The sequence below is a fragment of the Uranotaenia lowii genome, chromosome 2, assembly GCF_029784155.1.
Source record: "Uranotaenia lowii strain MFRU-FL chromosome 2, ASM2978415v1, whole genome shotgun sequence".
Lineage (NCBI taxonomy): Eukaryota > Metazoa > Arthropoda > Insecta > Diptera > Culicidae > Uranotaenia > Uranotaenia lowii.
In genome coordinates this window covers 433,641,134-433,658,128 of record NC_073692.1, presented here as the reverse complement: position 1 = coordinate 433,658,128, position 16,995 = coordinate 433,641,134, and the positions used below count along the sequence as shown (strand labels likewise).

The following is a 16,995-nucleotide window of genomic DNA, read 5'->3' as shown; positions in this document are numbered from 1 at the left end:
ACCTAGGTCCTCTGCTGTTCTCAATATTTTTCAATGATGTACATTTGCTGCTCCCACAAGATTGCAGAATGTCTTACTTAGATGATCTCAAAGTTTACTTTAAAATTAGATCTGATGCTGACTGTTTCACCTTACAAACTCCTTTCTTATCGATAAATTTACCATGTCTCTGCGTTAGTGTCAACAAATGCGCTATAATATTGTTCAGCCAAAGAGTGGATCCGATACAGTTTTCGTATCATATTTCTGATACACAAATCGAAAGAGTAGTTGCTTTCAAGGACCTCGGGGTGCTTTCAGATTCCAAAATGACCTTTCTCAAATAATTTCCAGAGCAAATCGCAACCTCGGATTCCTTAAAAGAGTATCGAAAGAGTTGAGATCGTTACCAGAGTATGCCTCGGAAGTTCGGTCGATGGTTTGGTCTAAAAGACTTGAAGCTGTTATTTGAACTATACGTATTTAATATTAAAACTAGTTGTCTAAAATAATAAATTTGCCACAACTTATAGATATTTTTCGAGATCGGTATTTTCTTAATTTTGCTCCATAAAATAAGAAAGCATTAATTTAAAATATTTTCGATAAATTTATAATACTCAAGAGCACATTTATACCGCTTTCGGAGGAGCTATTTTTGCAGTTGTGTTACCAAAGTCCACCGAATTATTGTAAATAGTACACGGCATACGGTCTTCAATTTTCAATGTTAAATTTTGAGTAAGTGGGCAGAATGAGGGATTATCTATGAGAACTTTTAACTGTTTTTGTATCAATGTGAAAGTTAGAGCACTGTTGATTATATCAAGTTCTCTTATCTATTTTTTTTATGAACAATTTTTTTCTCATGCTGAGAACTCAATGGTGAATAATTAAGTGCGTAGTTAAGGATCACGAAGGAATCTAAGCCGAGAAAAACCTTGTAAAAGAGGTTATTACCTGGTAGACTGAGTCGTTTGGGGTCATTTTTGAATTTCTCAATCCCTGTGGTCCTAAAAGCTTCGTTTTGGCTCAAAACACATCCATAATTTTTTGCAGAATTTTTATATAACGTTTACAGCAGTGAATTTGAACTTTGAACTAGGTTTGTTTGGGAAATTTATTATTTTGTACTGAAAAATCAGCATCATTTTTTTATGGTTTTTGTGCCAATTTATAAATTCTGTAAAGGAAATTTTCCGTTGAACAACTTTGTCGAATACCTTAACTTCGTATCTTATAAGGCAACAAAGTTATTAGCTGTTTAACAGGGACATGTCTTTTGGCATTGTAAAACAAAATATTAAATTGAAATCACTGTTGGGTGCCTGGCGTGGTACTGTATGAATACTTTTAATGCAATACTTCGCGAGGCACAAGCAGGGATGTCAATTGAATTTATTGTTCTTCAATGCCAAAAGACATACCCCCGTTAAACAGCTAATAACTTTTTTGCCTAATAAGATATGAAGTTACGGTATTTGACAAGTTGTTCAGTGGAAAGTTTCCTATAGAAGGTTCAAATTTTCTCATGTATACGTTACCTAAACATTCTGCAAAAAAATCATGGAAGGCCTTGGATTTCTAAATTTTAAACTCAAAAACCGCAACTAAACTCAAAATTTGACGCAAAAGTCGTAAATATCGTGAACTAAATTTGAGTTTTAAGTTTGGATTTTGCTAAAATTGTTATGAAAAATCCGGGCTTTTTCAGACGATCGGACCTGATCGGGCATTTTCCATTTTTTTCTTTGAAATCCGGGAAAGCTCGGTTAAAACCGGGCTATCTGGAAAGCTCACCCGGGATTTTACAAGAAGGATTTTTTTGCATGAGCAATGATGCCAAGCATTTTTTTTGTCAATCAGTCAGTCAGTTTTTTTCATTACTTTTATCAAAACCGCGGGAAAATTCGAAAATTCTTAAAAAATAATTGCTGTTTTTCTCAACTTCACAAAAAACGCAAATGGGACGGACTTGCTACTTTTGTTTCCACAAGAGTTTTTGTAAACGTCTGAAAATGCGGCTTGATATTCAAAGGGTCTTCATTACCTTTTTATCTTACAGGCTTTTGTTCTTGTCACTAAATTATCTTAGTTGTTATGCAGAAGTATTGACAGATTAATTTTACTGATTGAAAACAGGCTTCTCGAGTTAAATTAGGTTTTTTTTTTTTCAAATTTTTCTGACCTCAAGCCAAATAAACCTGTGGCTGCGAAAGCGGTCACAGAATCAGTACTATTGTGTGTAGTATGTTTATTTACACAGTAGATTCGTTTCACAGCTTTTACGTAATAAACATCGAACGAAAAAAAGCCTGATAACACCCAGACCTGTTACCGTTGTTGTTCTGAACAATATACTCCTAAGTGTAATCCACTTTGCACTGGCGGCGCTTGAAGTTTGATTTATATTATGCAGCCAAAAATATTATAAGAGAAGCGCCACTACAATCTCACCAACCACACGTAACAGGTAACGAAAAGTCGCTGGCTGATGTTGTTTTTTTTTTGCACGTAAAGCAAGGTCATCATCATCATCTACGGGTTTGGTTTGGTTTTGGTGTTGGGTCGGTTGTTTGTTGGACCAAATGCAGCGTGAAAAATGGAACAACGACGACGAGGACGTCGACGAGAATGAAATACGGTTCGTTCATAGTCAAGGTTCGAGTGCTAGCGATAAGAGGCCCATTCGCTGTAAAGCTAGCAGAACAATACACACTGACTGCCTCGAATGATTAAGTATTACAGATTAATCAGGCTTATTTTCTAAGAGAAAAACGCGTTAGATGCCGAGTAATTTTTTTACTGGGAACCATGGTTTCTGGAGAAGTGTTTTCCCCATCCAGATAGCGTCCCTGTGCTAATCTTGGGTTTCCTGTAAGAAAGATTTTTTTTTATTTAACCGATCGTGCGCTTAGAATAAATCATTGTGACTAACCTGGTAGCGTCGACTGTGTAAACAAAACAAGACACTATGTATACATGTTACCTTAGGCAGTGAACAGTAGAAAAAATACAGTTACACAAAACATTCCCCAAATGAAAACAAACAAACGAGAGTTTACTGGGAATTTCGCACTAAACGGGGTTATCATCATCCGCGCGCGATGGACCAACCTCAGCAGCAGAAATCCAACGCGCCGATTTTTTTACCGCAAAAACACGAATGGAGGACTCGGAGTGACGGATTGAAGATAACGATCATGCGTCGCCGTTGATGCTGATCTTAAGCTGAAGAGCAACGCGAGGGACACAAGAAGGAGTTGCATCTCTCTCTCTCCCCTAAATGGCTTCCTGGAAGCTGGCGCTTGTTTTCCTAATTGAATTATTGCTCCGCTCACCGGAAACAAGGTCCTCCTCAAAAGGTGGTTTGTGTTTACATTTACCATACCATTGTTCCGATCTCGTGCCGGTCTTAATGCGAATTCCAGCAGTTGCTTTTCGCGGAAATACGTTCACTGGAAGGTTAAAAAACAATTAAAATTTACACCTAAACGCTGAAATATTTACAAACCATTTTAAATGAGTATTTAACACACAAAATGATATTCGATGGCGTTTGTTTACTAAGAACTGATGACATCCATGAACTTAGTTGATGTGCTACTAGGTACTAGAATTGGACTAACGGTCATGGCATGCTTGTTAGATTTTTCTCTATTACACGGGGAAGAAGCTCTTAAGTTGAATCAGTTGATTGTGAAGGGAACGGCAATGATCTTTAAACAAAATCTTCTTCAATGAATTTTGAACAATAAACTGTTCCTAAGAAATTTGCACTTGAAGCTAGAGAAAAAAAACCTCACCAAGTCAATTAAAGTTCGGTATTCGATAACGCTGAAGGTATTCATTTGAAATCTATTCTTTTGAAGCTTAATCAAAAGGGAAATGTATAAATTTGAAAGTCAAAATGGTTCGTCACTCAAAGAGCGGCGCGTTTTGCATCTCACACCTGATCTGCGCGCGTTACGACACACTAAAATACTTGAGCGAGAGAGGGCGCCGCAAAACCTAAATTTATTGCCCAGCGCAGGGGGGAAAATGTGTTTGCAATTTCATCGCCCCCGGCCTTAAACAGCAACAACATCATGCTCAGGCAAATTGATTCAAAACCGCGTGCGGTGCGTATAGGTACGGAACATTCGCTCCTCACCGAGACATGATGGAGATGACGATGATGATTCGCCAAAGATGGAACTTCCCGATTGGAAAATTTCTCCCAAAAAAGGCCCCCGGGGTGGCGGCAATTTGATGGCTATCAGCATCGTCGTAGTCATTGTTGGAGTTTTCGTTTTCACGCATCTGTAGTTAAGCAGCCGCGATTTGCCGCGACTAAGTAGGCTTGTGGAGTACAAGTGGGTTATGCACTTGGCGCTGCGTCTTAACTCGATAAGAGCACGTGGTCGCGTGGTTGTCGAGTTCGATTCAACAAGTTTAAAAACATAAAATAAGTTAAAAAGTGTTTTTTTTTCTCGTTGGAAACCCCCTAGTATTTTAAAGCTACACGCCAAACATGCTTAGTTACGCTAATCGATGTTTCAAGCTTAGAAAGAGCTGATAAGCAGTTTTATTTTTGTACTCTTCTTGAAGTAAAGCCAGTTTCCAGACACAATCTTATCGGAAACCATCGCCTCAGGTGGATTAATCCCAAGGGTTTTTTTTCCCTGTATGGAGGAAAGTTCCTCGAATGATGTTGAACAATTACCTTTTTGGATTTAAGTAGATTTTTACCACTGATGACAGACGAAATTTAGGTTTTAAATTGATACATCTACTTGCCTATTTTTTTTTTTATTACAGAATAGATACACGCTTTCATTGAACTTTGCAATGACAAAATCATCAGCATTAAACATTTACCTAAAAACTCGATAATAAATCAAAACTTTTGGAAAAAAAAGTTTGCGGTGGTAGGGGTTATATCTTTTCCGATAACTACAAAAAAGGTGACAAATTAGACAGAAAAGACTAAAATGAAAAAAAAAACATTATAAAAATATCAAAAGCTTCCAAATGACAAGAATGGTGAAAATGATTTAAGAATAATGCCTGAATTTACAAAATAGCCTAGCCAAACATTACAAAAATAGCTACAAACAATGAAAACAATTATACACGTATGAATCAAAGGACGAAAATGACGTCAAAAATTACAACAATGGCAAAACTAACAAAAATGTCACTTACAGAAATGACAAAAATTAACTGAATAAAAGCAATTGATCGATCGATTCGATCGAAAATGCTCACTGAAGAAGATAGCAAGTTGCTATCGAAATACTGGTATCTTAACTTTTCTTATACCGTGGTTGAATTAAAGGGAATGTTTCGGTTGCTTTGATTCAGAAGAATTGTTCAACCAAGTAGGCTGTTCCCCACGAAATGGCATGAAAAGTGGTCTTTCAATACTTCGCTAGGCACCCAGCAATGGTGTCAATTGAATTTCTTGTTTATCAATGCCAAAAGACATACACCTGTTAAAGAGCTTATAACTTTTTTGTCTGAAAAGATACGAAGTTATGATATTCGACAAAGTTGTTCAGCGGAAAATTTCCTTGAAAGAATTTATAAATTGGCACAAAAACCATCAGCTGGCTCGGTTTCACAGAAGAAACAAAAATGATGTTGATTTCTCAGTACCAAATATTCAATTTTCCCATACAAACTTAAAAGTTCAAATTTACTCATGTAAACGTTACTTAAAAATTCTGCAAAAAATCATGGATGAGTTTTGGACCAAAACGAAACTTTTAAGACCCCAGGGTTTGAGAAATTCAAAAATGACCCCAAATCGACTCAGTCTAATCTATGAATTATAAAAATGACAGTTCATAACCCTAAAATTAGTCCGGTTGATACTTCAAAATCGCTCATCTGATACCTATCCGATAAGGCTACTGGAATCTTATCTAGTGGAAATTTTTCCTACTCAAAGAGGAGCTCAATTTCCGACTATTGTACCCTTGTACCTACTGTAAATAAACTTCGAGTCATCTTTCTCGAGAAGAATCAGGAAGATCTTCTTTGCCATTTGTTTCTTTTGAGCTATTTTCGATATGGAAACCTATTTGTGTTAATATTTTTCGCCCCTTCGAACGTATTTAGAAATCAATTTTCGTTCATTTACTTTTATTGTTTTTGTTACTTAAAACCGACTTTTGAAGACTTTACTGCATTTCAAAAGAAACGCATGCAGTAGTAGGCGGTGAATTCATTAACAGCATTGTCTTCTGTAATTTTGGTTTATTGAAAATTCTTAAATTACATATTTTTGAATGAAAGTTTTGTTAATATTTTTTTTATGTTTTAAACTTTTAAATACAATTCTGTAGGTTGTTAATTTTCGACTTTATTTAAGTAAAACCCTAAGTTTAGCAAAAACGTGTCCCGGAAAAAGCTTGGAAAACACTTTCATCTCTCATACATTATGCAGTCAATGGTATGGTGTAGCTGTTAGTTTTTAGATCTCAAATTTCCATTTCAAAGAAGAAAAGGCATTCAAACGATTCCGGCGAAAACTGCCGCTTCTAATGATAGGTGTTGATGTTTGACAGCGAGTGAGCCTAACTACTTTACCTACCTGGTGCATCCGATATTATTCATGGCGATCAGGCGTTACGCAAATCAACCACGATGATGATAATGATGATGGTGATGCTGACCTTGCCAGTAACGTGGTTCCAAGTACTTTGAAGTAGGTGATCTTCTGATGAATACAAACAGTTATTACCCAGGAGAAGTCGCACGTTACCCGAATCAGGCAGCCTGCAGCTGTATGATTCGTATGCAAATTTGAGATCGCACGGCGAAAGCACGCGCCTTATGGTTTTGTTTCTCATTTAAATCGGATGGAAATTCTAGGAAAAACACCGTTCTGTAGAATCACCCTGTGTCGAGTTATGTATTGACGCTTTGAAGTTGATCGAGATTAAAGTGACTTCAACAGAGCTTTGAAGATGTTTCAATTAGTCTTTGAACCCTTAATATATTCATGAATCAACCGAATTTTGTACCTTAATATTTATAAGGTAATTTTCCATGACAATATGTAGTTTGAGGTGAATTTTTTTTAAGGAGTTCATTTATTTATATAACTTTATGTTCATCGAAGCACTATAGTCGTTTGACTTAATTATCAACCTTGACAATCCGGAGGTTGATCTAATTTCACGTTCATTAGTTGAGACGATATTCGGAATGGGAATCCCACTCAACTACTAGTAGGTCTCCCGGATTTCGCCGATCTTATTCCCGAGATTCCTTATCTATCTACCAACCTTTGAATATGAAGTAGGCAGGACGTTCGTGGAACCAATTAGAAGCTCATAAAGATCCCTGGCCTCGCGCAGCGGGTCCTCTTGGTGGCTTAGAAAGAATACCAAAAAAATGTTCATAATTTAGAATCCCAGCGTCCTACATCGCGAGCCGGAATTTTAATGCTATGCTAATCGTAAGCACCTTTCCAGTGTTAATTTTCCTAAAATCATAAAATCCGCGAAAAAAAAATAACAGAAAAAAAGAGAACAAGAATGAATAACGAGAGCTGATAAAGCGCTGTTGCACGCTTTCGGAACCGGAGCAGAAAGCATAATTTCCAATAACTGAAAAACGATCCCCTTAGGCGTGTAGTTTCGAGGGTTTCGTAATAGAATTCCTGTGTCCACTAGCGATCTGGTTGAGTGGATTGCTTCATTGGATTTTGCTGATGCACTTCAACATTTGTTAACTGTGTAACAATGGTTCTGTTTTGTTCCCAAAATTTAAAAACTTGATTCATTTTTGTGTAAAAGATGCTCTAAACAGTAGTTCAAAATTGAACCATTCTACTCGGTCAGCTTGGACAACACCTGTGTGCTCCAAGTTTTTTTTCGCTATAATATTCGGTAGCGCAATAATCAGGACACAGTGACAGTGACTCCCGCCTCTGGGATCGATTGGTGTTTTTGGTGTAGTTTCGTTTTGTTCTTCATTTTCTTTCTCGTCGAACGGTGCTTTCCTTTTTTTTCGTTTGGTTCTGCTTTTGTGACATTGACAAACAATTTGGTGACTAGAGAGAGAGAGGAACCGGTTTGGATTGCTTAAAATTCAGATGCCCTCAGGGGATTTGCGCGATAAATAAGGCCGGGAGAAATGTTTGGTGGTATTCGAAATGAATGAAAATTATCTCAAACTGCTTAGGAACCATAAATCATGCCACACTTTGGGCTGATTCCTTTTAGAACGTTTTTTAGTTTTGGTCCTTTGGAAACGATTTTCGGCGTTCCTCAAGGCAGTATTCTGGGTATCGTTGTTTTTGTAATGTACGTATTGCATCGATTAGAGCAAAAGTGTGGAATTAGTGAAACTTTCATGAACACTAGCTTAAAAGTTTTCGTCATTTCGAGGTTTTCAACCAAGATAATTTGGTCTATTGATTTTGTGGCTATGAACGTTAGAAATAATTCCTTCATTAACTTATGAAGCTGACTTGCATCCAAAATAACATTTCATGGGAGTTTGGCTGGATCAAAAAGTTTTGATTAAGTGAAAAATTTGGTTCAAAATCTCTCCACAGATGACTATGACATTAGCATGTGTCTTTCATGGGAACTTTTTTCCGCCTAGTACGCATGTTTGTGACCCTAATAGGACAGATTGAGTTGTTTTCCCAAAAGAACCAAGTAATTACCAATAAAAAACCTTTCGAAGTTGGTCAAGTAAGAGAGTTGCTGTTTTCATTAATAAAATTGTTATAAATTTTTCGAAATTTCTGATTGGAAGTCAGTCATTGTCCAAATATGACGAACAAAAAGTTACAAAATTTCTAAAATAATAGATATAAAATAAGGATTCCAAAATGTTTTTAAAAATTGAATCAAGAATCCGGCTAGCAAAAACCCAGCAAACGCGAGCAAGGGTGAATTAAATTTACGACTTCAATTGTAGTTGGCCATGCGTGAGCGCACAACACAATCTTGTTTGCTTATCGAGCACGTTCCCATTTCTTTCCCTCAGTCAGTCAGACGCATCATCTTATTCGTCGTTTTTCAAATTACAAAATAGAAACACACAAGAGGAACAAAAAAAAAACTAAATGAAATGCTCGTGGCACACTAGTAGGTACATGTACTGTATAGTCATTTCATTTAGGAAATCTTCCTGCTAATATCTACAACGTTGTTTAGATTATTTTTCCATTTCTTGGGCGTCCGCTTTCAAGTCGCTTCGCGGCATCAAAGAGGTAATTCGTTTAACACATTTTTGCCCCTCTACTCAGCTGCTTTTATTTTTGTTATTTTTTCGTTTTTTCTGGTTTGGCCTGACCACGGGAAGTCCAGCTTTGTAGATACGCATTATTGTATATTATGTGATGTCACAGCTTGGTCGAAAATTCTCCCGCTGATAAGCACACGCTAAGCGCCCCTAATCTAATCACCGTCGTCGTACCTTATAGAGAGCTTAAACCTCACATAATGCCAAACAACCGTTCATATAGGCGGTCGTAGTAGGCCTGATAGCAAATGGCTAGCCAGCATCAGGTGCAGCAGTAAGCGTCATGTACGGTTCAAATTTTAATCAATCAAACACCGTTGTTGTTTTTGACATTTGCGAGGGCCCAGAAAAATTGTTTAAAAATAAATCAATCAGACCCCCGTGCTATTGGCAAATCGGTTCCAAGCTTTCCCAAGAGGTTGAAGAACCGAAAATTCCTTCCCATCCCGATTTAAATCGCTCAACCACTTCTTGCTAACATTGTAATTCTCCGGAAATTGAACAAGATAGCACAAACACAGACAGAACAACAGTAGGCGGTCGGGCAGGATGTTGAAGAAAGCCTGCTATGGTCTGGACAACACACAGCCAAGATTTTTCCTTTGCTTAATAAGGTAGTTGAACTCCTAGGAGAAAACATTACCATCTATAGGTAATACCTAAGAAGTCTGTAGAGTTGTGAGGTTTTGATCGGTTCGGTGAGGAAGCAAGAAGAACATTGCACATTGGCGGAGAATCAACCGAGCAGAACAAAACGAATCGTTCTAGTTTTATACGCCAAGCGAAAGGGTCGACGACAGCCAACAGCACCAGCAATGGCGACTAAAAGTGACTAGCAACAATCGGCAAACGCACAACAATCAAAACCGAAAAAACTAATTGCTGAGCCACAGGTTGCTTGGTGCTTGGTTTTGTCGCTGCAGCACGTTTGTTATGACATTTCGAACGAGTAGGTAGCAGTGCCTACTTATCGTACGTTTTGACTTTTGGATAAATATAAGCGCATGTTTGGCTCCGACAGAAAAAATTAAAAAACGCTGAATTGTTATGAATTAGAGCAGCGTCAATTTATTTTGTGTATGGAAAATAGCTTTGAAAGTGAATGCTTAATGACAACTGGAGCGCCAATTTTTCCCCTTTCCGAGGTGTTGGTACAAATGAATGAATCAATTTCGTACCTCCTTTTCACCTTTATTACCCCACCTGTCTGTCTGTTCCATCCATCGGTGATCGAAAAGGTGTTGAGGTATGGCAGTCATAATTGCGTCACATGGTCATACAATAGTGTATTCCATTGTACATACATTAATATCTAATCAGAAATCAATTACCGTTTCCGCTGGAAGGGCGGACGGATGTTAGAACGGTGCACGGCCAGCCAAATAGGATTTCACCTCCCGGTTTCAAGGTTGGGGAAATTGTCGTCGGCCTATTGTTCGGGACTGTGCGATGATTGGAAAAGATTATCCGGAATATGGCAGTTTCCTCCGAATTCGGTGCGACTTCCAAAATCGACCGATAATTTGTTTTGTTTTTTATTCTCAATCGTCCATCACAATCAATTTTTACTGAAGGTTAAAATACTTTTTGAAAAATTTGATTACATACTGTTGAATGAGACATACTCAACTCAATGATTCCATCAGAACAATACTTCGTTCTTGTACTCTAGGCGTAGTAATAAGTTTTTGAAACGATTTAAATAAAATTTCAGCATATTGAATCAGCTTAGAATTAAAACAGGTCAACCAACCTTGAGCCAAAGGAGTATTCCCGAATTGAAAAAGATGTGAATGATAAAAGTTGCTATGAGGTACTGAACTACTTTTCTTCTGCTTTACATTCTGATCTCGAAAGATGATAGGGAGTCCCTCATCTTCCAATAGGTTTCAGTTAGGGTTGATTTGGCATTTTTTTTTTTTTGAAAATTTACAGTATAAGTAACATATTGCTAATAGAAAATTTTGATAATATTTGTTTATACTTTTTCCATTAAATTTTTATAAATTTATTATACTCATATTGTAAAATAATGAAACTCTTAAGTTATACGAAAAAAATGCTTGATGACGAAAGGGTTAAGAAAAAATATTAATCATTGAATCAAAGCAATCGGAAGGGAATCTTTCGATTGCTTTGATTCAGTAGAATTATTCAACCGAGTAGGCTCACAACATATAATAGAGTATTAATCATTGAAGATAAAGGTAAAGGTAAAGATAAGATTCTGAGAATGTACAGAAAATAATATATGTGTGAAATCTGAAAGGTAGTCTGTGGCCGAATAAAAAGACGCGTATTTTTTCCTGTCATCACAAATTCAATCTAATTTCAAAATCTGGAAAACTGGACACTGAACGAAGGAACACTGAATAAACTTTTGTGATGGTACAAATCCCGTGACCTTCGAAAAGTAAACGATCCCATCTGGATGGGATCCCCCGAAAATTTAAGAACCAGATTATGGCGAAAATCTTCAACTTCTAGGATTGGCATTTTGTTTGGAGTGTGCTGCTTTTTTGTAAGCACTTCAATTATACTAAGGTCGTGCGAATTGTGAGATTTTACGGCTCAAACAGAACCCATTCCCTTTAGGATGTTTTTTTTTTTTCGAAAATCCGAGTGTCGAGTGTCGCACACACCCCCTATTAGACGATCCATTCACCGTAAGCCTTATAAGCTCCCTTGGTCCGAAAAGCTCGTAAACGCTACTTCCGAAGCAAGACGGATTATAATAAAGCACACCTTGTCGTGGTCTATTTTATCACGGTATTTCTATAGGAATACCGATAATAAACAAACGTGCCAGATAAGACGATAAATCTCCAATAAAGTATCTAATGATCCTACCTAAAAATTAAATTATAAGCACTTCTTGTGTACTTTCACTTCTAGCTTTTAAGCGCCAATAATAATAATAATAATTGATGTGCAGAAGTCGCTGTAAAGCCCGGACTCGCTCTCAGGGCGACACGCTCTCATTAAATCGGCACAGAAAGTAGAAATATCGCGAGAATAAAAAAATGTATTGAGTTGGTTGTGTTCAAGAAATAATCCACAAATGGATCCTCTATACAAACACAAAAAGATGTAAAGACTTACCGGCAAATCGAATTCCTTCCGCAGGCACTTCCAGCTAAGTTCCGCCGGACAGGATCGTTAGCGGTTCCGTTTCCGGTTTTCGTAATCACTGGGTTTACTTAACGCTCGCCAAAATGTCTAAAGAGGTCTAATTTCCCTTCTCCCTCTGAGGCCAATTACCCCGCCATTATCTCTTAGAAAAAACAAACCGAGAGTCAGCTGATTTGTTTGCGGAGTTTTTGAGCAGCGTTTATAGTTCGTTATCTTTTTTTTTTTGAAAGGCTATATTCAGCAGCTAAACACACCGATAATATAATAAAATGGCTGCATTCCTGCCTGGTAAAACGCCAAAGCTACGTAGACATCCGTGGAGCACATTCTACAGTATTCGACATGTCATCTGGTGTTCCACAAGGTAGTCATCTAGGACCGCTTATCTTTGTTGCTTTTTATGAACGACAAGGGAAGGCAGGCAATGTTGGAAAGTGTAAATGCATAAGCTTCAATTGTATTCGACTATTCGCTCAGAGAATCCACATTAGAAAGAGTCTCAACCATGAAAGTTCTCGGGGTTATTTTCGATCAAAAGCACTCGTTCGCATAGCATATCTCGAAAGCCTTATTACGATTTCTTCGTCGAAATACTCTGAGCTTTGAGGACCCCTACACCCTTAAAATAGTATTCTGCTTGTTAGTACGAAGTGTCCTGGAACACGCTGCACCTGCTTGGGCACTTTACCAATCCGTTCACATCATAAGGATAGAGTGGGTCCAGAAAAAAAATCTCCGCTATGCATGCGAGATTCTGTGAGCTTACCACCTTATTCCTAGAGATGTGTTCTTCTGTCACTGACGGCTTTGAGCCAATGGAGGACGTTCTGGCAACGGATTTTCATCTACGACATCTTAACAAACGTTATTGATTGCCCGCAATTGCTGTTTTCTCTCAATCTGCACAATCTGGCATGGAATAGTTATTTATGATCATAAAATCAAAGTTTAGTGTTGTAGTGGAACTGAATTGTAGTTGAGTGGTTTTCTGTATTGATTTTTTTCTCTTTATTTTGCCATTCTTTTTTTTTTGGCGCCCGCCTTAAAACTTGACATACTCATGCCTCCTCATGAACTTAAAGCTAGGAACTAATAGGAGTTAGGAAAGTAATGTTTATGGTTCACCGTAGCACTATTCAAAAGTGTTTCCCAATCAATTCCTTTTACCCCACTCCCAACCCAAACTATTTCGCTAGGATGCAGAAGTAACGTCGATCCTAAAGCACAAAATAGATTTTAAATCCCTTTCTCTTTTTTTCAATCTATCCATTGACTACTAGGACGTGGCCGGCGTCGATATTGAAGTTCAAAGTGAGAGCATCAGAACAAAATTGGTGGCCTCGGTTAATCTCGGAGTAGCAAGCTTTGGTGATGTGGAACTTGTTCTACTGAACCACACCAACGATCGTGGAACTTGAAGTGATTGAACCATTTCGGGTTTTACGATTTAAGGTGAATGTGAGTGGTTAATCAAGCTAAGCTAAGCTAAGCTAAAATAATATAGGGTAAGTGAGCCTTATTTTGGCATGGTCCTTATCTTGGCATGCCAACATGCCTTTTCATGGTTTTCAGGTCCAAATTGGGCTAAAAATTTTTGAATATATTTCATTGCGAAGAGAATAATTTGTTTCAAATCCGTGCATACCGAGTTTTTTAATTGTTTGTACTTTATTAAAGTAGTTAATTTTTTTCGATCTCCATCCGAGGCAATTATGTTGGAAACCACCGTATGAAAATCAGAAGTACTCACCTTTCTAGTGCAACTGTTAAATTCACATGCGATTTCAAACGCGGGCATTCATTTAAAAAATTTGCAATAAATACTCATGACTACAGTTAAACTCGGCAAAAATAGAAAAATACTAGAAAGGCAAAAGAATGAATATTTATTTAGGTTTTGAATAAAAAATTAAAACTAATTTTGTTCCTTTTCTTGGCATGCAACTTCAATCGAAATACACCACCAGTGTTGGAAGCTGGAAAAAATACATGTTCATTAAAGAGATATTTTTGGGCTGATGTTTTCCCTAAAAAATCATTTAAAACTACGCACAAATGTTTTTATACTAAATGGGTTGTATGATAAGATCGTTTCTCTTAACTTAAGCTTCGAAATAAGTTGGAGAACATAAGTGATTCGACTAACTAAAAGTCATATCCAAGCATTTTAAATGCAAAAATCGCTATTTGGGAACCATGAATCGAAGGTACATTGGTATGCGTGCCAACAGCATTTGCATTGCAGTCTGCCGAACAGAGACCACGTGGTCTCCTACAGAACACAGTGGTTCGAAATAAAAAAAAACTCTTAGTGAAATTAAGCAACTCACAAGACTTAAGATGTTTTTCTTATCCAAAACTGTTAGATCGTTGGCAATTTATGACTTTAGTATATAAAATACATAATTAATTGAGTTTTGGGATCGTTTTCTATTGCTTGGAAACCATATACTCAGATTTAATTTTTTGGATTTTTGTTCTAGTTTTTTTCTTGGAAACAGAAGTTGGAAGTTCAGGAAAATATCGTTTCCAATTATTCCTTAAAATATTAGATGTGAGTCGAATTAAAAATGTTTTAGCAAGGTTTACATTCTAACATCTATTTGGCGTGTCAAACCACTGCGCAACGCCCCGGGCATTCGAGATGGCTCTTGCTAGAAGCTCATAATCTCAGCTAACAAATTCAAAAGGGCAAAATTTTAAAATACCATTCAAAGAATTTTTCAATTTCTTACTTTATGAAGCCAAACTTCACAATATGAAGATAGTTGTTTGGTAGTGGTCTATAAAAAATCAAAAGAAATAATTTAAACAATGATTTATAAATGACAACACATCATGATACACAAAACCATAGAAATGTCGTAAATGAATCTGTCTTTAGGTTTAGAATTCCTGAATTTGTCCACTTAGCATTCAAGTCAGGAAATTCTCCAAAAAAAACTGAGAAAAACTAAGCAATTTTTTCAATATTTGGAAAAATGTAATCGAGAGTTCAAAATAAGATATTTTAATTCAACGTTACAATACCACTTTCACAACAACCACGTTCAAGTCGTTTTTTTTAATAATTCGTTTATTTGACACGGCTCAAACCTTTCAGTATTACTCCCGTTCAAGCCGTATTTGATTTTTATTTTGATGAAATTGTCTCAACAAACTTCGCAAAAAATGATGAACTGTGAAATCTTAAAAAAAAGGAATGTGTAATGAGGAATGTGAATCAATCGGTGCCAGATACGGATATTTTACCTCAATATTCTGGCAGCTGGACAACACCAACTTTTTTTTAAACTCTACGTTGAAAACATGGACTAGTCTAAATAAGCCCATGCCATCTGAAATACTTTTCCTAGATTGATTGGCTTTATTCAGATTTCAGATTTTTTTTCATAAGTAACTTACTGTATACATATTGGAGAAATTTTTTGAAGGGTTTAGTTTAAAAAGTTTGCTTACAAAATATGTTAGTTTCGATTTCATCAAACGGATTTAATGTTCATAGGGAAGAGAAAGTTCAAACCACTCGCGGACATAATTCTTTTCCGAATCGGTCCCTCTGATAAAGGTTTGGTTGTCATTCATAAACCAATGATTCTTGTTCACACACAAATATTCTGAAACAACCTGAAGTATTTATAATCATCACTTTGTTTAAACGAGTAAAAAGTTTAAAGTTTTAAAAATTAAAAAAAAATTGCGGAAATTCTGGACTTCCGACTTTTTGAAATGAAAGCTTATTTTGTACTTCCCTTCCAACCAAATATCATCAATGTTTTCAAAAGCCTTTTTGTTGTATGAGTGAAGCCCGGTGTTCCATCGTCGCATAGAACTTTACGCTCAGCTGACGTCATTCTGTCAGTGGCCTTATATTCAGAATAGACAACGATTCTGTTAACTGTCAATTGAGCATTGTTGGTAAAGATCTATTGCACTTTGCTGGTGGCCAAGAATCGGATCATCGAAACGGCAAACAATTGGTACGGCGGCCAAGTAATTGGAGCACCGCAGTGAGTACTTTGCATACATTTTGTTCACATTACTGAAAGTTCCATAGAGAAAACATATTTTTTTTGAACTCTAAGCAAGTTAGCAAGTAAATTCTTCAAAGGATGTTATATGGTGCACTCAACAGGAAGGTTGGAATCTTGAAAAAAGGGTAAACCGTGCCTTAGCTGCCAAGGTCGGGTACATTTACCCTATGTGTGAAATCTGTGGAATATTTTATGAAAATAGTACTACACCCAGTTTAATCTTTTGGTTTCTGTGTGTTTAATTTTCGCTCTCCGAGTATTTTCTGATGTTGAGAAATTCTGCCAGCACCGATGTATTAATCTGCTATTATAGGATTTTTGTGTGTCTTTCATTCATCCACCAAAAATAGAGTAACTGATGGTTTTGTAATTTTTGTAATTTGAAAAAAATTGCAACTTATACTATCAATGTACGAGCTGGTTTTAGCAAATGATCTCTTGAAAAAAGTTTTCTCCTCAAGGAACAATATACCTAAAACGAATGCACTTATTCGACCTTCCGATAATGCCGGCCGTGCACGGTCTATAATGTATGGACGGAAAATCTAATCTCGAATGCGGGAAACAGCCGAAAGGAACCCTAAATAGTTAAGCCGGC

At 36.9% G+C, this 16,995-nt stretch overlaps 1 protein-coding gene across 2 annotated transcripts in view; it reads left to right on the top strand.

Moving 5' to 3' along the window:
* Positions 1-16,995, top strand: part of LOC129744763 (cyclic AMP response element-binding protein A) — a 219,023-nt gene that overhangs the window by 9,840 nt on the left and 192,188 nt on the right. The gene's annotated exons all lie outside the window — the stretch shown is intronic.